The sequence below is a fragment of the Mastigoproctus giganteus genome, chromosome 14 (assembly GCF_048544385.1).
Source record: "Mastigoproctus giganteus isolate SK-2022 chromosome 14, ASM4854438v1, whole genome shotgun sequence".
NCBI lineage: Eukaryota > Metazoa > Arthropoda > Arachnida > Uropygi > Thelyphonidae > Mastigoproctus > Mastigoproctus giganteus.
In genome coordinates, this window is record NC_143588.1 from 14,476,789 (window position 1) to 14,502,978 (window position 26,190).

A 26,190-nucleotide genomic window follows, 5' to 3' on the forward strand; every position below is an offset into this window, starting at 1 on the left:
TACAATTCTAGAGGAAACTTACTTTATATTCCTTTTAAAATAAACAAATTAACTTTAAGACTCAGTTTACAGATGCGGTACAAGATGCTAAAGGAGCAAAACAAAGGAGAAATCTCCAAATGAAATGACTCTCCGAACCAGAAACAATATAATTAAACGTATGTCAAGAAATTTGTAATGACGCGATTCCAATTTTAGCCGAGAGGCTTATTGTCGCTTGTCTACTTGTTTCTTTAGTGTGTCTGACGTCAACGCGAACCTTCTAGATAGTGTCGTAAGAGAGGTGCAGTTGATCGATAGACTCCACAAAGGCAGTTACCACTAGTTCTTTGGTGGGTGTTCAGTGCGATTGGCGAATGAGAGCAACTGCAAACACATCTTAGAACCGTTTTACAGAGCTTTCCATTAGGGACCGGGCACAATGCCGCTCGCTCTGAAAAGAAAACGTGCTAGTACGCGGTGTAGCATTTAAAAAACGTGACATCGAGTGCAGAGAGTACAAGCAGCTCATTATAAGGCAGTGAATTAATGACACGAAACTTTAAAGGGTGTTTAGTTCTAAAAGGCACCTTTGCTGAAGCGGCTTGGAAAGAAGTCGTATCAATGGTGGTAAGAATGAGCACTTTTAACACGGCGAGACTTGGGGACAAAACACACTCTGGTAAAAAACGAATGTGGTTTGCCTTACTGAAAGTGCAGCAACAATATTTCAATGGCTGAACCCCAAGCACTGGATCTCTTGACAATCATCTGTTAATGGAACACGAAACGGGTTCTGTTTTAAGCAGCATAAATTACATTTCCGTTTGGATTAAAATTACGAAGATTAGCGAGGAATCTCCTAGGCAAGGAAAATTCCTCTTTATACTTTCAAAACTTCGGGAAATACTAGATGCTTGAGGTTAAATATCTTTAATATTAGTTTTAATTAGTAAGGCCGAATGATGGAAGGAGGCAGATTTTTTTGCATTAGCCAAAAATAAATAAATACAATAATTTAAAAATTCAAATACAACAGAACATTCACAGTATTTTTCAAATTCTACTTAGTGGGTAAGTTACAGGTATGACCAATATGGTAAGTTACCACGAATAAACATATGCTAGGAACGAACACATGATCTTGAATATTCCATTCTTGTCGAGATGGTCATGAATGACATCCTTAACCACAGACGAATTCAGTGCCGTTCGCGTTAATGTCCTTAACAGGTTGATGCATTCGTATGCAGCCTTTTATAATTACAGCTGAATGTATACCATCCTCCCCTGGTGCCTTACCCTCCTTTAAACTCAGGTTTTCTAACAAACGCTTGTCTGAGATTATTATATTGTCATTTTCATAAAGGAAACTGGTTCCAAACAAATCCAATACACACGAGAATGCAATTTCAATTTAGTGAATAAAATAAACATTTCTCTCTCTCTCTCTAGGTATTCCAGCTCAAATAGAACTTGTAATAAAACTGTTTGAAATCAGAATGGAATTATCGAGTTCAGTTCAGTCGGTCATTTTTGTCTTCTGCCTTCTATTCTCTATGGAATGGTCAATATGAATACGTGCTGGGCTGTAAATAGTTAAAAATTACCATTTACAATCATAGGGCTGGGATCAGAGGAGCTCCACTTTTGATTCCAGTCCTGCTGCTTCATCGTCATCTAAAGATAATAGCATTCTACTTTTCCTCTAACTCTTGCATCAATGAATTTAATAAATCGCCTTCTACTGCATAAAATGCATTCCACTCGATGTCTTCCAAAAGGACCTTAGAATCCTCATTAATCTTGGTGCCAAGGAGTCTCCAGATCTTCATAGCATATCTGAAAACTGCTTCAGAACTTCTGCTGTTTGTTGTCGCCTTTTTACACTTTCTTATTCCATTGGTGTTTTCCTTCTGGATGGACATTTGGATTATATTCAACCATTTCCTGAAAGGATGAGAAAACTTTCCATTTTTTTCACGAGCCATTTTGGGAACTCATTAGGTATTTGCGCAACTGCAATTTTAGATCGAAATTTCTTTCCTACTTTTGTGCATAATTTGGAGTGATGTCTCACGATAGTTTGTTATAATTTAATTGGCGTTCATTTTCCTTCGTTTACATTTCAATTACTTAAAATACCTTATTTGTGAAGACATGTACACCGCTTTAAATATGCCACAGCGCTTGATAATTACTCGACAAAAGCAGATTAAGTATTTGAAAAAAATTACAGCGTGTGAAACAATTCTTTGATAATTAATTTCTGCGATGTATACTTTTCTTTCTTCTCCAAATCATGACTGACAACTCTTATCAATCAATCTGCACGTCACATAGACGTTTTAACCCAAACCATTTTCTTAAACCTTTTAGAATGTGACGCCATCGCTAAGGACATACAGTAAGGGGAAGCAGAGTTCAGTGCCCTTGACAACCAGAAATTCTTAGGGATGACAGAGCGTGGAAATAAACAGTCCATTCGAATGTTGTCTGCAGCTGTTTATAGGCTTGTTCATTAAGGGCTGGCCTTGGCTGAAAAGAGTCGTGCGCAGCTAAGCTTAGAATTCAGAAACACAGTACAAATTTAACGCATTTATGTTTTGCGAGAATTCAATTTAATTGATTAATTTGTGTTTAGTTTCTGTATCCTTTGTAATACATTAAGCTGGAAATTGCAATTGTATAAAACTTTCTATAATTATAGTTAATTCATTTGATCTAATCCTTAAAACGTACACGCATTAAACTTATTTGTAGTATCTGTTGTTCTAATTCTAAGATTAGTTAGCTGTTCCTACGTGATGTCGTTAAGAAGGAATATCAGATCGAGCTCAGTCCAATTAACGTGTCTGGCGACTCTATTATAATACTGCACGCTTGTTAGTCCTAAATTAGTGCGAGAGGACATAGATAACAGACGGCTGGCCCTTAACACGGCCTTGATGAGCAATTAAATTTTACAAAGACAGCGGAAGGGGGATCTGTTGCCCCACCGGCGTAATTTCTTTTTCGTTCTAATAAAGAATAATATCAGTGTTATTAATGATTCACGCGTCACAGTTTGTTACCAATTTTAATTATTTAAATATTTTGAGAAATTTTATTGAAGGAGATTTTATTACTTGCCAATACAACACGAATATTGGAAATTATAGACCAATTAGCTTGTTATCCCACATCTACAAGTTGTTCACAAGGGTCATTACTAACAGATTAGAAAGAATACTTGATGAGAATCAACCGAAAAAGCAAGCTGGCTTTAGGACAGGATTCTCAACTATGGATCACCTTCACGTAATATCACAGCTAACTGAGAAAGTAAATGAATATAAAACACCATTATGCCTGGCATTTGTGGATTATGAAAGGGCATTTGACTCCATACAGCATAAGGCAATGTTTCAGGCACTGGAAAGACAAGGCATAGATACTCCATATATTATGATTTTGAAGAAAATATATGAGAGTGCTACCTCCTTTATTAGACTAGACAAAAACAGCAGGAAATTTAAAATCGAGAAAGGAGTTCGACAAGGAGACACAATATCTCCGAAGCTGTTTACTGCTGCCCTTGAGGAAGCTTTCTGAAGATTAGACTGGTCGCAGAAAGGAGTCAATGTGAACGGAGAGTACCTAAACCATTTACGATTTGCAGATGACATTGTGGTCATAAGCCACAATCCCAAAGGATTAGATGAAAATCTTAATCAGTTATGCACAGTTAGTAAGGATTTTGGACTAAAGATGAATATGGCTAAAACAAAAGTAATGATGAACAAGTATGCCACAGAAAGGGAAATAATGATTGAAGGAGCAGTAATTGAAAAGGTGGAGTCATATACTTATCTGGGACAAGTTATTAGCTGTAATAATGAGAAATGGCTGGAAGTCAAGAGAAGAATAAATTTTGGATTGATAGCATTCAGGAAATATAGTCACATACTGAAGAGCAATATCCCAGTTTGTCTGAAACGTAAAAAAATGAACCAATGTATATTCCCCACCATGACTTATGGAAGTGAAACTTGGGCACTCACCAAAATAATGGAAGAGAAGCTGAGAACTACACAGCGAAGAATGGAACGAATCATATTGGGAATTAGATAAGAAGAGAAACACATGGATTAGGCAGCAAACTCAAGTAAAGGACATTCTTATCAAAACTAAAGAACTAAAATGGTCTTGGGCAGGACACATAGCTCGAAGACATGATGACAGATGGACTAAGAAAATAACAGAATGGTATCCAAGAGGAGCTAGAAGAAAACCTGGAAGACAAAGGCGGAGATGGATAGATGAAATTCATGAGTTTGTGGGTAGTAAATGGATGGCCAGTGCTCAAAAGAGAAGGAACTGGAAAGTTGCTGGAGAGGCCTTCATCCTGCAGTGGATTGAAAATGGCTGATGATGATGCATACAGCACGAATATGCGTGAGGGAAAATTCAAAATGTTTTTACAAAGTATTTCAGCAATATGAATTGTTTGGTAATAAATTCTCTGGAATTTATGTAATCTAGCTATTTGTTATCCAAAATATTTTAAATTAAAGTTTTCTGTGAAGGCAATGGCAAATTTATTAGTTAACTACATTATACAAAATTAACCAAAAGATGGGACCATCCAATCAGTGTTAGTCGTGTTGATATAAATCTGTTGATATAAATTTATATTTATACCAATTGTGTTTTCTGTTACTGGAGTATATAAATTTGTTTTTTTATTGCAACAGTTAGGAATAAAATCACCTTTTATTTTTTGTATTCTTATTTAAAAATGTCGTCTTCTTGGTCTTTGTTTAAAAATCGCTGCTTAGTTCTTCAAGGTCCACTCTGGCGGCTTTTTGTGTTCAATAGATCAATATTATTTGATATACTTTTCTTTCTATAATGTTGAAAAAACAAATAATCGGGACGGAGCCGTGCCTCCTTCATCGGGCCTTCATGGACCATTACGCTTTGCTAATTCTCACATCGTGATAACCTCGCCTCTGTCACATAAACGTAAGAAATTATATAATTAATTTCCAGTGAGAATATACCCCTCCCTCATGGCGTTATACTCCTAAATAAAATCCCCGGAGTCTCGATTAAGGCGTATAAGCAGTTGCTAAGCTTTGCACACTACAGAGAGCTTAGCAACTTGCCACCTGTTTATGCTGCATGTTGAACTTCCTCGCTTTCTGTATTGCAGTATTTCTCATCCTGGGCATCTTTTAATTCCTCTCTGTACATATAATGCCAGATTTGTTGCCCACAACCTTAGCTGCTTTGGCTTCAGCATCTTCATAAACACAATCATCTCTGCGCCATACATTTATACGGAAAACGCTAAAAGGCTTTCCAATATATGGAAACGGTGTGTTAGCCTTATTTGCTCAAATTCTGTTTTGGCATAGCAGTAAAACGTCCCTTAAGATGAGGTTTGAATCACGTGGACTCCAGTAAATTACTTTAGAATTCAACTGGCTGAGACAGTATCAGTTTCTGCCGCGAACTCCTTAGAAATGCAGAACAGAAACAAGCTTTATTGCATGTTTATGGATAGTTTTATGTGAGAGCAGTAATGCAACCATGCCTGCCTCACCTGTGGGAATTTGTAATTCTCCAGGGAAGAATATACTACAGGAAAAGTAGTCGAGCAATGCTTTCTAATACAAAGTTTTTATGCCCGCTGAGGGGAAATGCTTGTTTCCAAGGAGAGGAGAGAATTTCCCACGGGCACTACCCTCAATTCCAAACAGTGAACGAGAGAGAGAGACCAGCTAAACATTCTTAGCAAAACAACAGACTTACCAGCCATTTCTTTTGTGCTGTGAACATTTCATGAATAATCTGTAAGACAGGATGCAAATCCCGGTGTCTGCGATAGTTTCTTTCCATCAACTAGCTTAATCCCCCCCCTAACGTAGCTGCCTTATTCTATGCATCGAATTCCAAAAAATAGCATCCCCGTAGAACCAGAACACTTCAGACCATTTCTTGAAGATTTTCTTTCTTTCTACGGGAATATTTAAACATTCCTATTTAACAGAAAGATGGTGTAGTTCTTCTTAAGCCTGTTTCAATAGGAGTATATCGGGATGGTATCTCATCTTTCCTACTTTCTTCTGTTTATCACTCTCCCACTCTTGGTTCAAAGAATACCTCTTATCGCATTGCTGAGAACTCAATATCTGGTCTGTTCACAAGTCCTTTAGTGGGAGTCATCAATAATAACAATTCAATTTATTTTCATTACGAAAAGATCCTTTCCATCCATCCTTAACAATGTAATTATTCTCAGGATCTCCAATCATTAACATCTAGGACTGGCTTATCAACCAAAGATGATTGATCAACCAAAGCGTCGCTACCACAAATAAGAATATAACTTTTACAGTGGTACATACAATTTTGTATTCTTGAGAATAAATTGAAAAAGCAATTTCTGAAAGAAAGAAAAACTATTTGCTTCCTAAATTAATTTTTAAAATTTTCTTTTCTTAATGCTGATTACTAACCCATCAGACAGTGACCGGTTGTCTAGACATTCTTGTCCTTATGAATTTGTCTGTATTCCATGTCTTACAATCAAGCAATTTTTTAAGACGAGGAAAACAGAAAAAGGTTCCTTTTTTTTTTTTTTTTTTTTTTAAATAAATTCGGCTATCATAAAATTCTTGAACTCGTTATAATTTGCAATATTAAACGCAATGAAATGTTCCTGGCAAAATTTATTGTTAAAACCGAGGTCTGCGCAAAATTTTAATGATGCGGCAAATATGTTCTGATATTTGAAAAGTCAAAGTAAATTTATCTCTGTTGCTCTGCTCTTCAGCTTGCGTCATCCACTGCCATTAAAATTCTTTTGTATTCCCTTTCCGTTCTTACGTCTTCATCGCGGTTGAAAAATGATTACCTTATTTCAAAGGTCACAGAATATCGAGAGCATTTTTCTGCTTTCGGGGGGCGACTCTGGCCAAAACTCTTTAAGCTTCGTGTTCTATCATCACTCATCTGAAATTAAATAACCTTCGGCTCTCTCGCCTCGAGGAACTGCTCTGCGATGCCTTACATCTTTGTCCATATTATGAGGACGCTACGCGCCATTCCAACACCTACTTCTGCATAGTTGCTCGTAATGATTCTCCTCATTAACGCGCATGTTCAGTTGAACAGATGCAATAATTAAACTATTTAAGAACAGAATAAAACGCTACAAATCTTATTTACAAACAGCAGAATAATTAACGAATTAATTATTTAAAAACAAAATTAAAATACGCATTAGTAGCTAGTGCCATCTTTGTTTTTAATCCCTGTGTGTATTAGATTACGGTTTGTGCTAGGATATTTTTAATTCCTCTTGTGCAGGCATTGGTCCGAAAATAAGGACGGCTCTGCTCATGAGATTACACATACGTGCATGCAAATCGCAAGATTGAGCTCGTCACTGCCACACAAAAACAATATGGCCTATAGTTCGTGCAAACCAAACTGTAAGGGTTAATTTATCGCCGACAATTCTGTAATTTAATTTTAACTGCTATAATAGCAGCACTTGACATCCGCAGATCAATAAACAGTTGTCATACATTCGCTTTCAGTCACAACCAGTATTTTATTTGTAATGGACACAACACGCCATTATTCCAACGCAGCCACGTGGACCAACATTTTCCTAATGGGACAAAAAACAAAACAAAACATTTGTTAGTAAAAACGTCATTCAAACTTTTCAATAGAAGAAACTTCACGATCAGAAATGCCTACCCTAACTTCATTATACTGGAAATGATACTTCACTGCATATCTCTGAAGTAGAGCAATGAAGCCATCATTTGGACAAATTTATATTGATACATTTGGAACAGACCTTAATAATCGCCCTTGCAGGCCATCACTCGAACTTCAATATTGTAGGTTGTTTCCATCTTTCTTATAATTTAATACATCTTCCAAGAGGAGAGCAGAACGCTGAGAATTTAGTGCATTTTGGATTAGCAGAGGGTTCCAGCACCACCGAAAGTGGCAAGATTATTTCTACATCACACTTTTCGATTTTCAAATAAGGATCTGTAATGTATCAAAATGTATCAAATAAGAATCCAAATGTTCCAAATGTATCAAATAAGAATCCCCTATTTTTTTGAACTACTTCGTTGACGCATAACCATGAAATCGCGATAATTTGAGTCTTCCTATTTTTAGGCAAGGTCATATCGAAGATATTTCTTTGGCAAATAGATTTCATTATGCTTGATTGGAGCCAGGTCGTAAAAGACCCTCATATATTCCGTACATTATAGAGCGACGATATCATCTAATAATTTAAGAGAGTTATATTCCATCACAGACTTGTCAGACACTTGAGGGGGATAGGTAGTGGCTTTGTCGGACCTCCCACTTTTATTACCATGAACTCCAGATTCAAAGACTTGTTATTTGCATAGTTTGTTATTAATTAATAAATATACATAAAGAAAAAAAAATATAATAATAGTACAGGAAACAAGCGAAGATGAAGAAAATGGAATATCGTTTTTTTGTTAATTTTTTTTTGTAGATCAGCTGATTTTGAACTACCACCACATCTTTTCTTATTTTTGATTTTTTTGAAATATTATAGAAAACTTATCAGTTATTAACTAACTTAAGGATCCACGAGACTCTTTTTCTGGAAACTTAATGTAGGTTTGAAATAAATACCGGAAGCTCTCATTAATTTTTATGAACAGCTTCAACAGACACCTTCATTAGTCTCAGTTTACTTTTTATCAATAATTTAAACATTGATAAAACGCATACTGGGACTAACATTTTTATCAACATTGATTAGAAGTCTTTAAGTTGTGGTTTACAAGTGTAAACTCTTTTAATTTTTGGTCCATTCAGTTTGAGTTTATCTTTCTCACGCACACAAATTCGTATTTATAATTCTTAGAGTTTGAAAGGAACTCCACAACTTTAAATGGTTCCAAATTGTTCTTTGAACAATATTGGCAGCAGAAAATTATTCAGAACAGTTAAATGTTTTTATACATAAAAACACTTACCTTAGTGGTACAGTAGAGACCATCGGTGATTTGATTTGCGGGTCTAGTCTATTTCATTCCCTTTTTTGTGGAGAGTTGAATTTTCTACTGTAAAAGCAAATTAATAACGTATTATTCTCCGCATACTTTTAAATATTAATTATGTGGTCTAATTTTTTAAACCTTATTTATGGGGGCGGTTCAAATATGAAGGAGGTATTTTATTATGAGCTTATTGAGAACTGGGGTTTCGCGTGAACTTTAAAGTATATAAGAACATACAATTTTAACCAATAGAGAAGTTTATCTGAAAGTGAAGATTCCAGACTTTGTGAGCATCCATTTCACCGTGACCTAGAAAAACTATTAATGGGCTTAAAAATAGGAATTAAATGTCTACCACAAAGTGGAGAAAACCCATTTCGATAATAATTCGAATGTTTCTTCTTCAGAAAGTCAATAGCTAGTGTTTTATGATATTAAGTGTCATCTTCACCGATTTTTCTTAGAACGGAAGATTATTAATGAAGGTTACTATTGAAAGTTGTTGCAGGATGAGACAAAGTTATAAATATCGTAAAAAGAATAAATGTATTAGCAACAAACCAATGCACTGATATCTTGGAATCACCCGAGAAGTGTGACGTCCTCTGAGTACTTATTTTTGTGGTGCTACCAGAAGAGGTGAAAGTCTATGGGCACTAAGTTTAGTGAGAAGGAAATGGGTAGTAGCGCTTCAAACAGAATCTCCTGTCATCTCCAGTTTAGAAAAATAAGTACGAGGGCATGCTTTCGATGACGTTTTTCCTTTGATCTTAGACCTGCCATTGACAAAATCCAAAGTTTCCACACTGAACTGAAATTCTAACACCTGCTGGGTTTATTCCTTTCAAACTCAACGAGAAAATAATTAAAAATTATATCCCAGTCGTCAAATGACTGCGGTGAAATCATCACCTTGCACGCATGCTTCTCAAAGATGACATCAGTGGACGGAGCAGCACATGCGCTCAGTGTTGGTTGCAGATCTTAAGAAAACAATGCGCTATTATTTCTTAAAAGATGCATCCTCTTTTGTATTTGCTATAATTTAAAGCGGCCTTGAAGTTTCCGCTTGAATTACTCTCCTCTCTGATGCGCAAGTTAAAGTTACAGACATTTTTTTTAACTTTCTTCTCGTTGAAACATTATCTTCAATGAATTATACTTGGGGCTTTGTTTTCAGTTCTTCATTTGTCTGCCAAGCTGAAAGTTTCTTGAGGAACGATAAATAAATGTTAGGTTAAAAGGATTATACAAAAAATGTATCTAAATTTTTCTAAAAAGGATGTCAGTTGCGGATGAAAATAGTTTTGCTTTCATCAGATACAGAACGATGCTAAGAAATGTGCCATATCCTAAATTCTCACCATTTTGTTTATGCGTGGAATCTCTATGGGCCTATGTTAGCACATTGCCAAATTAGAGTCGTCACTGCCAAGTTTGGTCTCCCTTTTACAACTTTATCTTCGTTGATTTAAATGATATCTTCACCCATTTAGCAGACCGAACTATTACGATGTAGGGTTAATTTTTAAATATATATGTAAGGGGGGAAACTACCTGTACGTGAAAGAATATAGTGTAATTACCTCAAGGACTAAAAGTACATAAATTCTTATTTTAACTGTAATCGAAAGAGAAGAATGATTACTGTGTACGAAATTTAATCAGCTCAAGTTCAAAATGGAATTGAGGGCTTATCTTTCACCACTTTCTTAAAACATTACATTTCTGCTCGCTTATTGCTGAAACAAAAAACGGGAAGCATGTATTTAAAAATAAAACAGATTATTTGTCTTTGCAAAATGTCGATTATCTGAAACTGTGCCAAAAACACGCAGTTAATTCAAGGCAAATCCACGCCAAAACGTATTCATCTAAATGCGTTTTTAGGTCAGGATGTTTCTACGTCTGGGGATGGAGGGAGAAGGTAGTAGGGAAAGAAAAAGAAGTACGCTGTCGTAGCCAAACATAAATTTTAATGCCCAACTAGCTTTGGGATATTTCCTGAAAGCGAAAATAAAATTCCAGTTTAATTTATGTTCTTGTTTTAAACCCAAGAAATTATGGCAAAGCATTCAATGCAATTTTGTTTCATATTTCTGACTTTTAAATGCTGTTTGGTATTTAATATATATTATAATATGTTTTAATTGGTATATCATTTTATTTTTAGCTGCTTAGGTTTAGGGGAAATCACATCCGAATAAGGGATAACCGAAGGTCTTATCTTCACCCCATCGCTTAAAAGGAATCCCTAAATCTGTAAATATTGTGAAAAAACTTTAAATATAAAACTCGTGATTTGCGAGTCAGTTAAATTTACTTCGAAATGGTAGTGATAGGGAATTTTTGGATCTGCAGTTATTTTGGTGGCCAGTGGCAATTCGTTGACATCCAAGATGCCAATTCCACAGCTAACAATATGAATATTCCTGGCCATGATGAGCTGTTTCCAATGGTGGGTGGCATTGAGATTAGAACAGATGATGGACTTGTAAATAGTGAATGGATTCAGTCTGATCCTAATGTGAAACTCTCATTGAACTGATTCATAACTCCCAAATAGTCCTGTGTTATACTTTTGTCCCAAGTACAAGTCGTCCTTCTTGCAGCCTTAATTGAATGCACAACATCTCCAGTAGGATGCCGTAATTTGTTAACACAGAGTTTACATACCAATCCCAGGAATTGTTTCCGTCTTGTTTGCCTCTATTCATTTTCAAAGGCTTGAGTTTCATTCCCTCCCGTACACCTCTCATATTGATGATTCTGTTCAGTTTGCTAACTACATTACAACTACATAACTATTTTCCATTTACATTTCCCCGTGAAGAATTTAGGAATACTTAACAGTATAGTGGTTTCACCAGTTGGCACTCGCTTAAAGAGGACTGGATTCGACTCCCGTAAATGGCTGTAGGAATTTATAAAGGTCTATTAAATTGGGCAGGCTGTATTTAGCCGATCTCAAGAGAAGTACTGTATTTTAGAGAGCACTCTCCCTCTGTGGCACACAAGAGGTATGCAACTTTTGGTAACAGGAAGTCTCTGGGTCAATATATGCCACTCAGAATCAACAAGAGGATGCTTCTAATGTTAAAGTTACTTTTCAGAATCAGAGTGGAATAGAGGCAGTTAAAGGCTAATTTTAATATCGAGAAATATTATGGTAAGCTGATATTTTGTATGAAACGCTGTTGGAGTTTAAACGAGTGGGAGTTTTTAGGAAGTTAGTAACTATTGATCAATTTTGGATAACTATTTGAGTTAAGCAGGTTGATGACTGAAGCCGTCTTGGACAATGCTTGGAAGGAGAGCTGTCAAAGTTCGTAAGGTGAGAACATCCGATTGAAATTGGTCTCTTGAACTGTTAGGACCTTTGGGGGATGATTTTACATAATATTGGCTCAGATGGACAGGAAGTCATAGTTTAGCATATGTTTAAACAGGAGTTAAGATAGGAAGCACCTCCTGGGTCCACTGTAGACTTTTTTTTTATTTGGCCAACCGTTATCAATTCAACAAATCTAGAATTGTTCCAATTGATTATAGAACTGGTTCTCTGGACGCACAAAATGGAAAGAAGCCAAGCCAATATCTCTACCCATTCGTCCATTTCGTCAAGACTACGCTGCTTTTCCAGGATATTTTAAGATCGTTTCGGTTTGATAAATTTGGAAGTGCTATGACGTAAGGTGCGTTTCTTTTCAATCGGAACTGGCTTCTTTTAGGTCAGGAAGTTAGTTTTCTTATCTGAGACATTTCTTGGTTTGTTTCTTAATGGAGGCTACCTTGGCATCATTTGCGGAACCATGGGTTTATCATGGGACAAATTCGAATTTTCTCAAACTATTGTAGATGTGTTTAGCCTGCTTGAAAGGAATTTCTTACAGGAATTTTTTTGCGTCGATTTGGAGTTGAAACAGTTCCAACTTGGTGATTAAGTACTTTCAAGTAAGAATGATATCAGGTTTTAGAAATTTGTTTCAATAACCATAGGAAGCGTCTACTTAGAACCCGAAGTGAATTTGATAGGGTGTGTAGCTCAGAATCCTGGAAAGCAGCGTAGTCTTGACAAAATCGACGAATGGGTAGAGATATTGGCTTCTTTCCATTATTCTGTGCGTCCCAAATACCAGTTCTAGAATCAATTGAAATAATTCTAGATTTATTGAATTGATAACGGTTAGCCAAATAAGTCTACAGCGGACCCAGAGGTGCGTCCTATGGAAACATTATGCCCGTAGGTACCAGTATGGTTGCTTAGATTATGTCTTGAATCTTAAAGGATGCCCATTAGGCCATACTGGTTGTAGCATATCTAAGATAAGACATATTGAAGTCCCCGATAGTTATCACAGGATTAATTGGCCTGAGATGGAAGGCAAGAACGAAAGTGATTATAGCACCACTTCTTCTGTGAACTCTGATACAAACGACAAAAAACTGGAATCAGTAACTGAGATTTAATTGTTGCTTATATGCAACAATTAGGATTCACTCAATAAAAACAGATCGAAGTGGATGTTTGCGATACTCCATAAATTTTGGTTGAAGGTGGCGATTTTCTGTAAAAAACCCCTAATGTAGTAATTGAATTTCGCAGTCAGTGCCAGTTTTGAGCTGTTTATTCGTAGGTTATACTTCCAATCACACGTGTGCGGCAGCATACCATTTGACCATCAAATTCCACTGATAGTTTGTCTTCTTAGATAAACTAGTGAGTTCACTGTGGTTAGAACAATTATTTTACCCACGAACAAGCTCATAGGTAAATGAACTTGGCTGCTGAAAACATAAATGAAGCGAAGAGGTATGTTGAAACACTCAACTTAAATCTTTGCGAGGAGCATTCAGTGTTTCTTCCAGTAAGCATAAATATACTTTGATTAATGTAAATTCACTGGCGCTAATTAGTGTTCCTCCGAATGCATTACTGCTTTAAAAAAATCAGTAATGCATTTTAATTGACCTGCAGGAACGGCTTCCTTTGAAAGGTACTTGTTGCTGTTCTTTGAGAAGGCCCATGTACAATGTACGCTCTCAATAACTTCAAGCTCAGTTCTATGAACTTTCACGTTCATATTGAGAATATTTATGTTCTGTATACAAGATTAGGTGAGGCCATTAAACAGCATGATATGTGTACATTGGTAGATGTAAATATTGTAACGTCCCTCTTTTTGAATGCCATCAGCTGAGCACGAACAAATGTCGCTGTAAGACAAGAACTTCGGAAGAAATTTAGGCAGTTTAGAAAACCAGATACGGAATGAAATTAACTAAGAAAAGAAGAGCAGCTTACTGATAAAAACTCATTGTTTACTGGATGAAAAACAGAGTTTTTCATCCAGTAAATTGGAAAACATTCGCTATTTAGAGAATACTGTGCCTCGTGGCTTTGGCATAAATCTAAAGCTACAACACCACCGGATGAACTATATATATATTTGAAGAATAGATTTATAAGATACATGGAATGTATCTTATAAATATAAAAGATTGTTTTTGGATATTCAAGTTTAAAAAATATTAATTGACTAATGTAATTATTCTAGAGGCAGCGTGATTAGCAATACGAATAATTATGTATTTAATAGTTTCTCATTTTTTGTAGATAAACTTTTATCATAAAATTATTTTTGATAAATGCAAAGGTTTAGAAAATTCAGAACCGCGTTTTCTTTCCTTTCCAACTTTGTGTTTTAGTGCGCTATCTATTATCTCTTATTAAATTTTGTAAGAACGCTATTTATAGCTTCAGCTGCCAGCAGTAAAGGCGATACCGTGCCCTTATCCGTCTAGATCAGCGGTAATCCGTTAAATTTCGTGTATGCCTCCACGGCATTAATCTGAGGTGAACTCAGATAACGTGACCACTTCTTTTTTAATTTTTGTTTGAAGAAAGGAATGTACTTGACACAAAGAACAAAGTTTTCGAAATTTCTGAAATTATAAATAAAAATATGACAATTTAACAATTATAACAATATAAAAACATAACAATTATAATAAACAAAAATATGACAATTTAACAATTATAAAAATATAACAATCATAATAAATAAAAATATGACAATAAATATATAACAATTTTTAAACAAATATATAACAATTTGTTTATAACTTAAATATAAGAAATAGTTGTGGGTTAATAAAATATATGAAATTCAAACATCCGCTTATAAAGTGTTTTCTTTTTTCGTTGGGTTTATCCTCCAGTAATTAAGAAGATTGGTTTGTGGATGAAATAGGAGATTTAACGTACCACGCGATATTTAGTCTGCTTCTACTATTTTTGTGAACCACAATCTACTTGTTTCAGTACAGATAATACGATTTTGGGGCCTCTTTGATATTGTAGTAAATATATGTTGTACTGTACGTTGCCTACGTCAAACAGATACAACATTTTGCCATAACTAGCTTTACAGTAAAGCGGGGAGAAAGTAATGAGCAAAGCAGGAATGCGATCGATATTGGCTCGAAAAGCGCCCACAGCGAACTTTTCTTTTTTTTTTTTTTCACGAAAGAAGCCTCATGTTTTCTTTCATTGGTTCCCGAATTACTGTTGCCTACATTCAAGATTACAACAGCGCGTTATTTACGAATTTATCGAAAAGTCCTCTCTTAATAATGTGTTCAAGAGACCAAGGATTTCGTTTGATTAAAAACAGCTTATCCAGAGAATAATTCAATATTATGGACCCAGTTAGGTTTACAATGAACGTTCGAAAATATTCACTCTGGAGATGGTGTAGAGAGAATTTAAGTAATATCTCAACAACCATTCTGAAGTGCTCTACGAAGTAGTTAACGGATTGGATGAAGCCAATGTTATGGTCAATACAAAGTGATGAAAAGCTGCTGGCTCGAGGTAATTACTATTACGAAGAAAGGCCGAACGGCGGAGAATAATCGCCTGCATTGTGCGTTCCATTATGCGAATCAAAAGCGAAACAAATAAGAAAGTAATATCACGTGATAACGTGGGTGCTTACCTTACGGCGGCGACTGTGGATATTTTCCCAGCAGGAAGCCACGCCGATGAAGCGATTCGTATCCAACTAAGTCTTATATCATGCAGCGAGTGTGCGGGCCATTTTGTCAAGGTGACAGCGTCCCAACATCTTAGCTTGATTGAAACAGCAAGATAGGAAAACCGAGGGCTGCCGTGTTCACTTTAGCGGTCTTTCTAGTCGGCACTCCCATTGCCGTCCATTCCGCGTTCGTGACGCTCAACAAGGCTCTCGACGTGCTCGTTCGGCAATCGATCCAGGCAAGCTACCCTCCAGACTGTAGCACATTCACGCATCACCGTGCAAGTGAAAACATGGCTGCTGCAGACGGACTCGTTCGGAGAGATTCCTCGCTCTGCGGCGAGATATTCCCTCCTGAAATTAAACATCGTTTGAGAGAACACGGCTCTTTGTATGAGTCCACCATTCTTGCTTACAGCAATCGAGGAAGAACACAGTTTACTAGGTACAGGTATATGTGCTAGCTATACAGGTACTCGCTGCAAGGCTACGCATCTATTACGTCTGGGTCAACGAATTTGCACTTCTCTTTGTTTTGATATCTTCGTGCATGTACAATGGACTGAAGGGCTTCTTGGTATTACGAATATTTTGCTTTTCAAACCGATCATCTTAATTTTTATCTTTTCTTTCGCAGTAGATGTTTGGTTTTGTTCAATGAACCACGGAAAATTTTTCTGGGAACTACAAATATTAATTTTAAGACGAGTATACTTCCGTTTGTGTATATCCAGGTTGGGCAAATGTACGGAAATATTCAAAAGACCTCCCTTTTAATTGATTGCATTAATATTTATCAAATGCGGCTTTCTTCCATAAAACTGACTCTATAAACCAATGGTTTTAGTTTTTTTTTTCGTATTTTATTATTATTGTTTTATATTTATGAGCGTTAAGAAAAATAAGTAACGGGGATCGCGTTGTTATTGATTACATTTCATCTCCATAACGTGTGTTAGTCGGGAAATTCTCTCTGCAGAGCAGTTTGTGGTCTCGTGAAGATAAAAATGTAATATGTCCCGTTTCTTTTCAACGTGGACCTGCGGAAATAGCAGTGGTGGAAGATTGACGTTAATGCTGTACATTGACCATTCTGCACAACTTGAAGAACGGTATCCTCACATCAAAGACAACAAGTTAAAGAAATGTTGATTGTTGTCTTTGAGTGTGACAATACCGTTCTTCAAGTTGTGCAGAATGGTCAATCTTCCACCATTGCTATTTCCTTCAGCACCGTCTGCAATGAGGTAGTCCTTGTCAAGCCACCTCTGAACTGGCATGAGTCTATGCGACTTCGACGACATTTTCCCTAAATGATAAAATATCTCATTTTGAGAACAGATGGACGATATTATATAGAAGGAATGCAATCAACGAAAATGAGACAATAAATTGTACTGGCTTCCGTTATCTGGTTTTCACTCCTTTACTCAACCCTCGTATATCAACTTGTTGGTGCTATCAGAACGACTTTGATAATAAATGCACTAAAGTTGACGTTGTTCAGCACTTTCCGCAACCGGATTATGGTTCTTCAAGGCACCTCGGAGATTTCATTCAATAAACCAGACAAACCCACCACGCGCTAGTCTACATTGGATTTCAACTGGAAGGAGCATTACACTCCAAGAAGTTCATTTTGGCTTAATGTCTTAATTTTAAGACTGGCTCATCTTGCTATTTATGACGGAAGAAGTTTACCAAATTATCAGCGATCAAGTTTTGAATTATATTGAAACAATACAGCCGAAGTACTCGTATTTCAGTCAGCATGGACAACTTTTATAGAATTTTCTAGCAGAGTTCAGACAAGTCAGTGACTAACTCTCAATTTAAAGTCAGAGAGATTTTAAATTCTAATCAGTTAACGACTCTGCATTTTAACCGCTTGAATATTTGTCTGATTCAATATCAATAAGTCATCCACCTTTTCCAGACTTTCAAAAAAAACTTGAAATACGGTTACGACTCTTCGCAATTTTTTTTTTAATGGCTCGAACAGAAGTTTCTTTGATAATTGATTAGGACTTTGAAGAAATTGACAGAAGTGCATCAGCAAGAAGCGAGATTATGTAGAAAAGTTAGATGCTGATCTTTCTTACTTTCTGCTTTTAAATATACGTTTTCGATCATCCTTCTTATAAGTAGATGTTCGATCATCCCTTTAAAATATGTAGGTAGCCTACACCATAAACTCAGCACGAATATTTTAATCAATATTATTATTGATATAAATCGGAGGAATTAGTAAATTAATAAGAGGAGTTTACCTCAATATAGTACGTGGAACACTTCCGTATGATACCCTCCAGAAATTAAAACGGAAAAAACGAAAAAATCGACAACTTACCGGTACATTAAAGTAAAATATAAATAATTAAAGTAAATTATAAATAATTAAATAATCAATTTAACACAATTCAAAATCAATTCAAAACAATTAAAATTCAAATTAACGCAATTAAAAGAATCTAACGAAAATATTCAAAACGATTTTCCTTCCTGAAGCTGACAATGCTTTTCGACCGACTGTCGTGATCACAGGAATGAAAATTCAGAAGATCAGAGGAATGAAAATGAAAAATCGGAGGAATATAAGGCAGGCTTCCTGATGGAATTTGCATCTGCTTCTCCTGACACACGATCGGAGCTCTGAACTGTCCAGTCACATCAATAGCAAACACTTAAACAATCCTGGATACGTTTCGGAAACTTACTATTTCCTGGAACAAACTTCATACGTATTTCCTGAAAATTACAATTCACAGAAGTTCAAGTCTAACGTCAACAAGTATCTTCTTTCATCTTTTCACCATCCAACCCATGCAAAATAGGTTTTAATACCTCTCGTGTTTGGGGTTTTTATAAAAAAAATAATAATTCTTTAAGGGTAATTTGATAATATTCGACATAAATGAGTCTTATTTACAATACGTAGTAAGTAATATCTATATCCAATTTACAATAATTACAATATTTTTACCAAAAACATCCATATTAGTTTTCCCAAAACCTAAACCAATGTTGTCGGAAATACTGGATGTCATCAACCTTTTTTTTAGGACAACCCTATTTCACCTACAATGGATTTCTCCTTCGTGCAGATTTCAGGTCTCAGCATGGGCAACTCCCTATCAGCCTTCCTGGCAGAAACCTTTATTGGACCCATTGAAAAAACCTTTCTGGACCAAAAACCCGTTACACGGAATATGTGGATCAGATACGCAGATGACATCCTCTTCCTTTGGAACCAAGGTGTAGACCTCCTCTTCAACTTCCATCATAACCTCAACAGCTTCCACCACAAAATAAAATTTAATACAGAAACTGAAGAAGACAAACAACTCCCGTTCCTGGATATCGTCATTAGAAGAACCTCCAATAATCTGGAAAAGACTGTATATAAGAAGCCCACAGATACAAGATACTTCCTAAACTTCTCAATTAAGAATTTGCAACCAGAATTCCTTCAACCTTCAACAGGCTTTGCAATCATAAAAGTTATAGCTCTGAAGAACCAATATCCTCCAACAACTCTCAAAAATAGTTACAATCCCCGCAGAAGAAATAAGAAAAACCAAAGAACCAGCTCACCATACCATATATTTCAGCAATCAGCAGTATTATAGCAAAAGCAGCAAAACATATATCCTTACATATATCCTATACAGGGACCCAATCCCTAAAAACAAAAGCTTTCGAAGAATCAGCATCGCCCATCCAACTCCAGAGGCTCGATATTATATCCTGTGCTCCTGAAATTCAACTTACTTCTGCGAATCACATAGAATACCAAAGAAAAGGATACGGGAACACAAGAAAGACGACCAACATGGCGGAATCCACAAATCCGAAACGGCCAGCCACGCCTCTTTCCTGTAGGACACTTGGAACTTTACAACACCTTAGTAATTTCGACAGATTTATCATACTCCAGAAGAACATTTAAGAAAGCCTACTTCATAAAATGTTTCAGAAACTCAGCAATAAACAAGAAGTCGCCTTCTGCAGAGCGCTTATTATAATTAATTCGACTCAGAAATCCTGAAAAAGATCACAGTCAAAGAAAGTTCCAACAACCCTAAACAACTAAATCCATAGATTACTCTCATACCTTAACCTCGTCACCAGCCCACCCAGTGGATAAAGATCTCCCGTAATATATCCCGGTGACCAAAAACAGTCTCATAGAAAAATCTCATTGGCCACGCTAAAATCAGCCCTAACTCTTCAAGTACTTTCCAAAAAACTCCATTCCAGGAGTTTTTTTCCCAGAAAATCCTGGAATGGAGTTATATTGTTGATATTAAATTATATCAACAATAACTTAAACCTCTTCAAAACCAGATGGATTATCACCTTTAACAACAAATTCACTACTCATGCATAATCACAAAGAAACCAACCACCCACAAAGCCGCTAATCACACGCACACCACCGACTAACCTACTGCGGCCAACGGCGAAACAGCATTCCAACAAGTACCCCCGCATAGTTTTAGGGTCGGGCTGTGAAGAAATACAGTACTACTGCAAATGCCAGAAAAGTGTTGGGTTCTGTTTGTTGTGTTCTGGAATTTGGCCACAGGGCCCTTGGTGGGACGCCACCAAGGGCGGGCCATCCCGAGGGTGAAAGGAGTGCACTGCACCAGGGCGCCAACGTTCAAGGGGGCCTGAAATCCTAAAACTCATACATATGAAGAAAATTTTAAAGATGAGCGCCAAATTTCGAGTGTCACCCGGGCGCCACATACCTTTGGAACGCCACGTCGTACATACACACACACCGCTAGGAGGTAACCAGGCTGCCCATTGCTCCGTCAGGGTTGCCTGAGCTTCTTTAACGGAGACAAAGGAAAAAATAGCATGTGAGGAGAGAGAATGTACAAAGCAGGTTAGGGTAAAGTGGGAAGTGTCAGAGGATGGCATCCTCTGAAATGAAACTGGTGGTTCCCACCTATAGGCGAGCATGGGAAGGGAGGAAGACCCTCTAGAGGGTGGAAGAAAAATCACACGCAAAAGGGAGACATGTGAGATCGCCATTTGGCGGCGTGTAATTTGTACTGCTACCAAAGCTTGCTCACCTGTAGAATTCTCACCCTAAGAATCAGATTCAGCATCCAGTCCCAGGCAGGCTTGGGACAGCAGAGTACGCAGAAATGCTGTGGGGCAGGCCAGAAGACAATCAGAACTAGTAAGATAGTGAAGAGTGAAGTACCCCTACATTCAATCCTTCAGTCTTTAATTTAAGCAATAGAACCCTCTCATCCACAGAACAAAACCTTTTAGAAAAAAGTCTTCAAAGCCATTGCCACCTCAATCCCAATCTCAGATTTTTTTGGCATACCTCCGCGACAGCCTCAAGAAAATCCCTATCCCTGAAGCCAGAGACCACATCAACATTACGGTCATCAACACTCAAGCAGTTCACGTACCAGGAGAAAATCCAAGAAAGCTCCAACATCTCAAAAAAGAAGCAGCAGCCATCAATGTGATATCTCTATCAATATAGCAAAAATAGACAAGCGTAACGCACAGTCGTTATAAACCAAGAAGACTATCATAAGAAAATCCTAAAGCACCTATCAGACCACGAAACCTACAAGCCCATCAACAAAGATCCCACAAGTTCACTACAAATAAAGATAAAGAAGAAACTCGCCTCCCCAGAAGAACAAGAGAAGATAGAACAGGTCCTCTTCGAACATTCAACCCCAACAACTCAAAAGCTCCCTCGCTCCTCTCACATATCACTGTTCACAAACCAGGGTTCCCCATCAGAACCATTATAAACAGAAGCCTCCACCCTGGAAAACAAATTAGTCTGGCTACTCAGGAACATGTAACCTAGAAGTATCCACAGTCCAAAACTCAGACGAATCCATTCGGAGATTACAACTGTCTAGAGAACCGGAAGACTTTAGTTTCGTCCGATGTAGAATCTATGTACACCACCATTCCGCTCCAAGAAACCAAATCCATCATATACAGTAATCTGGACAAAAACATGGATTGGTTTTCCCAAGCCAATAACGTCGTTGGGCATATTGGAACAAATCGACCTCTCTGCAGGAAAATCCTATTTCTCTTCATCCAGATTTCAGGTCTCAACATGGGCAACTCCCTATCTTCCGTCATGGCACTAATAGTTGTTGTAGGAAGTTTTTTTTAGCGACTAAGGCCATATTGCTCCCTATACAGTATATTTCTGTAAACTTGCACGTGTTCTGTGGTCGATTTTTCTATCTGCTGGACGAAAAATCCGAGTATGTGGGAGAGAAAACCATGCCACTCTCGCGTGCGACCGATTAACGTAGCCACATTATGAAAATGCCCATAAAAATTCCTCGCCCCATTGGTGGGATTCGAAATCGGGTCTTTTCCACCCGGTGTGGGAGGTCGGTGATTATACCAACTGTTCTATCATTAGATGGCATAGTTGGTACAAAAATAGAGGATAGAACAGTTGGTACAACAACGAAGGCGCCTTTTGGATAGAGTATTCTTTATCCAAAAGATAGAGAATTCTCTATCCAAAAGCTAATTCAGCTAAGTCAAGCTTCATTTCTTCCGTATATTTCTGTTCACGGAACAGGGGTCCTCGTTATGTACTCTTAAAGATTTCAAACTTATAATGAATTTAAACGAATTTCTTTTGACTTAAATTCATTTGCAGAAACGGGGGTAATATTTCTTCGCTAAACTAATCAGTTCAGCGAAAATGTAGAATGGTAATTCTACTTTTCCGCCTCTGCCGTTGAAGTGGAGGTTTCCATGCTGCAGGTAAGCCCAATTTTAGGAGAAGTGTGACTTGCGTGACGCCAGGAACGTTGCATTTACAGAATCCAACAATTAGATTCTTTCATCAAAGTAATAACAACCTCAAGAAAGAAAATAAGACAAGCTGGTGGAGAAATGACAGAGTAGGCGGCTAGTAACCCTCTTGCCCATAACCTCAATGAAAGACCATCGTTTACGCCTGAACTATGCACCAACTCATAGGCCACGAGTTTCTCAACAGGAAGTTCTTCAGCATTGCATCATTGACAAATACCATGGCATATGTCAAATGAATGGAGGCTAAGGAGCTCTAACTACAGTTAAAGCTCCTTAGTCCCAAGGTCTTTGTGTGATTTGACCTTTTGCAGCAGTGACTGTCGACCTTAATTTAATTTTTAATCCCCCTTTCTGGTTTAGTTGAATGTTTTCTTTAATCCGTCCATATTAAAGTCTAATATGTTTATATTACACTTTAATGTTATCTTTTGACTTTCTGGAAATGTTTTAATAAATTTCAAGGTGCTCAAATTCTTTTTTCTTTTAAGAAGAATGAAAAAAGTAATCCTTCTGATAGCTGACCTGTCTGTCTTCTTAGAATCTGGGGACAACGATTGATGATCAGACTTGAACATTTTTTCATTGTTAATATATTTTCTGCTTACCATGGATTTGTCCAGAAAGCTCAAGTTTCTTAAATAGAAGAACTCTTTATTGCGTACAAAAGGCACACGCGTACCCTTCTCGGCTACAAGCCAGGGGTTGTAGCCGTGAAAGGTAAATCTACTTTTTTCAGTTGGATTTTATGAAGACCTTAAAGTCCAACAAACCCATCTTATAAATGTCAGAAGATGGGTTGTTGGGGGATAATTATACATTGTTTTATTCTCACATACACGTTCGCAGTCGGCACGCTGGTTCAAAATATTGAGCACGTTGTACGGGAACATCCTTTGGAGAAGTAGGTTTTCACCTAGGAAGAATGGCGAGACGCTGTTTTGTTGGGATTTGTGTGGGATTGAATTATTTCCAGCCGATGGGAGACTAGCCTTGCCTTGCCAGAGTGAAGAGTGTCTTCTTGAGTAAAATTTGCTGGGGCGTCCATCTACGGACGTGTATAGAATACTTTTTTGATTTGGTCAAGGGCCTTCCTAGGGAGCGATTTAGCCAGCAGAGGATCCAGTACTCGATCTCTAGAAAATCGAGTACTGGATCCAGGACTACAGGGGGTGGCAATGTACTGCGTGAGGAGCAATCGATGGTATGAACTCCTGTTTGGTTCATCACTCCTGCGCCTCGCGTTTCCTTTTGGCTGTGGCAATATGCGGTCCGAAGGTTAGTTTGTTGTCTCAAACTACCCCAAGTCGAGATGTTGCTGGACATGTTTTAATAACATGTCCCCTCCAGGAGACTGATGTTTTTCTTCAGCCATTTCTTAGCGAAAGCTATTTGTATTGTCTTTGTTGGGTCAGGTCCACTGCAATAATTTCAGGACCTTGCTAAATTCGAAATGTGGCGTCCGTGAATAATTTTAAAGGTATTTATTGAGTGTTTGAAGTAGGTGAGCACCTTCAAGTCAAACTCAAGTTCTTCGAGTCATCTTTAAGCTTACAGATCCAACTTTTCTTCTTCCTCATTTATTCCTTTAACCTCCGTTTTCTGAAAAAAGCTCCCTTCACATATATTTTCTGAAAATTAAAATCTAAAGAAATTCAAGTTTAATATCAATAAGTATCTTATTTCATCTTTTGTGGAGCACGATACTAAGTACTGTTGTTCTAATACCTTTCGTGTTTTCATATAAAAAAAAACATTAGAAATAAAGTCAATATGCAGGGATATGAAGAGAGCGTCAAGGATAGAAGCGAAGACAAAGGAGGACGGTACCTCATTCTATAGGACGTCCTGTTTAGGCTAATACAGAAAGAATTTAAAAGAATAATAAATAGTTCGGTAGAATGGTCAGAAGACTAGTCTCTGAGCTCCTATTAGAGACTAGTCTTCTCTGATAGGAGCTCGGAAGATGGCTCTGTAGTAGATTTTCAGAATGAACAAGGGGAACCCTTCTAGCCATGTGTTCACTTTATTGGAAGTCGTTTAACTGCTAGGACTGTCCCTTGTTTGATGAGTTTTATGGTGGACAGAGCAGAGCAGGTATTACTTGTGGAGCACTGAATGGAGAGATCGTTATCCAGGCCGTGGAAGGTTTGTTGGGTCCGGTGAACATTGTTGGAAGGAAGAGGGAGGTGTCCTTTTTGAAGAAGCTAGCTTTAGAAGTATAATGTTGTGTAGTGCTTGAGTCTTAACTCAAAGACAGCCCTTACTTTTTATAATTGATTATGTTTTCCGTGTTGTCTACCTCTTATACGCCTTGAATGGTCTTTCTTGGCGTTGAAAAGTGGATTGATCCCTAGTAAGCCTATATATGCCGCTGAATATAACCACTATTTTGTCCAGTGGTACATGTGAACTGGTTGGGCCTTGTGCAGAAGTTTCTCCAAAATGACGGGAGATAACGCAAATGGCTTCTAAGGGACGAGCCTATGGAAGGATACCCCAATCGATGGTCCTGAGTTACTCAAGGAAAGAACTTTCTGGGATGGCTGTAGCTCTTTGAGAATACTGTTCTGGCTAAATATGGAGGAAATTTCTGATATAAGTGGTTGCTGATCAGAAAATTGCATCACAACAATAGAGAGGCCTGTACATTGCGTTAATTTGATGCTTCTAGTATTATGGAAAATAGTCTAAATGTTGAATTCCGTATCCTTTGCCTAAACCCATGGGATGTAAACAGTTGGGCGAACGAAAGGTTTTTTTTTTTTTTTTTTTGCATATCCGCTGGTGTTATATTCACCTGTGATGATCGTTGGGAATCCTTGATGTCCAGTACGAAGGTCGTTCTTTGAATCTGGAGTATTATGTGGTGGGACTTAGATAGCAGCGAGTTATAGATCTGTTTATCTTAGTTTTAGATTTTGGGTATTTGCCATCTAAACCTCTCTTGTCTCACTCGTGCTTAAATTTCTTAATTTGAAGTTGGAATACAGCTGAATGTTACCTTTTAGACTTTACGATTTACACCTTAAAACTTTGCTTAATCAGTTTTTTTTTGTCAATGGAAAAGTTGTTCTCAATCATCTGCTTACTCTAAAAACATTATTGGTGGAACTGTAAAACTAATGCAAACCAATTTCATTCAAGGATGAAACAAAAGAAACCATCTTCTGTACAAAAGCTGGCTTTTATATACAGGATGGTTTCTTTTATTTGGCGAAAAGTTCTTTGGCACTGGTGTGACCTGTGTGAACACTTTTCTAAATGGAATT

At 37.2% G+C, this 26,190-nt stretch overlaps 1 protein-coding gene across 2 annotated transcripts in view; it reads right to left on the reverse strand.

Moving 5' to 3' along the window:
• The window catches only part of LOC150074987 (synaptotagmin-12-like), a 45,122-nt gene extending 28,848 nt beyond the window's left edge, over positions 1-16,274 (reverse strand). For both annotated transcript variants that reach the window (XM_090388727.1, XM_090388728.1), the window contains exons 1-2: positions 16,046-16,274; positions 9,021-9,107 (exon numbers count right to left, since the gene is read on the reverse strand). The gene's annotated coding sequence lies outside the window, so the exon portion shown is untranslated. The remainder of the gene's footprint in view (positions 1-9,020; positions 9,108-16,045) is intronic.
• Positions 16,275-26,190: the final 9,916 nt, after the last annotated feature.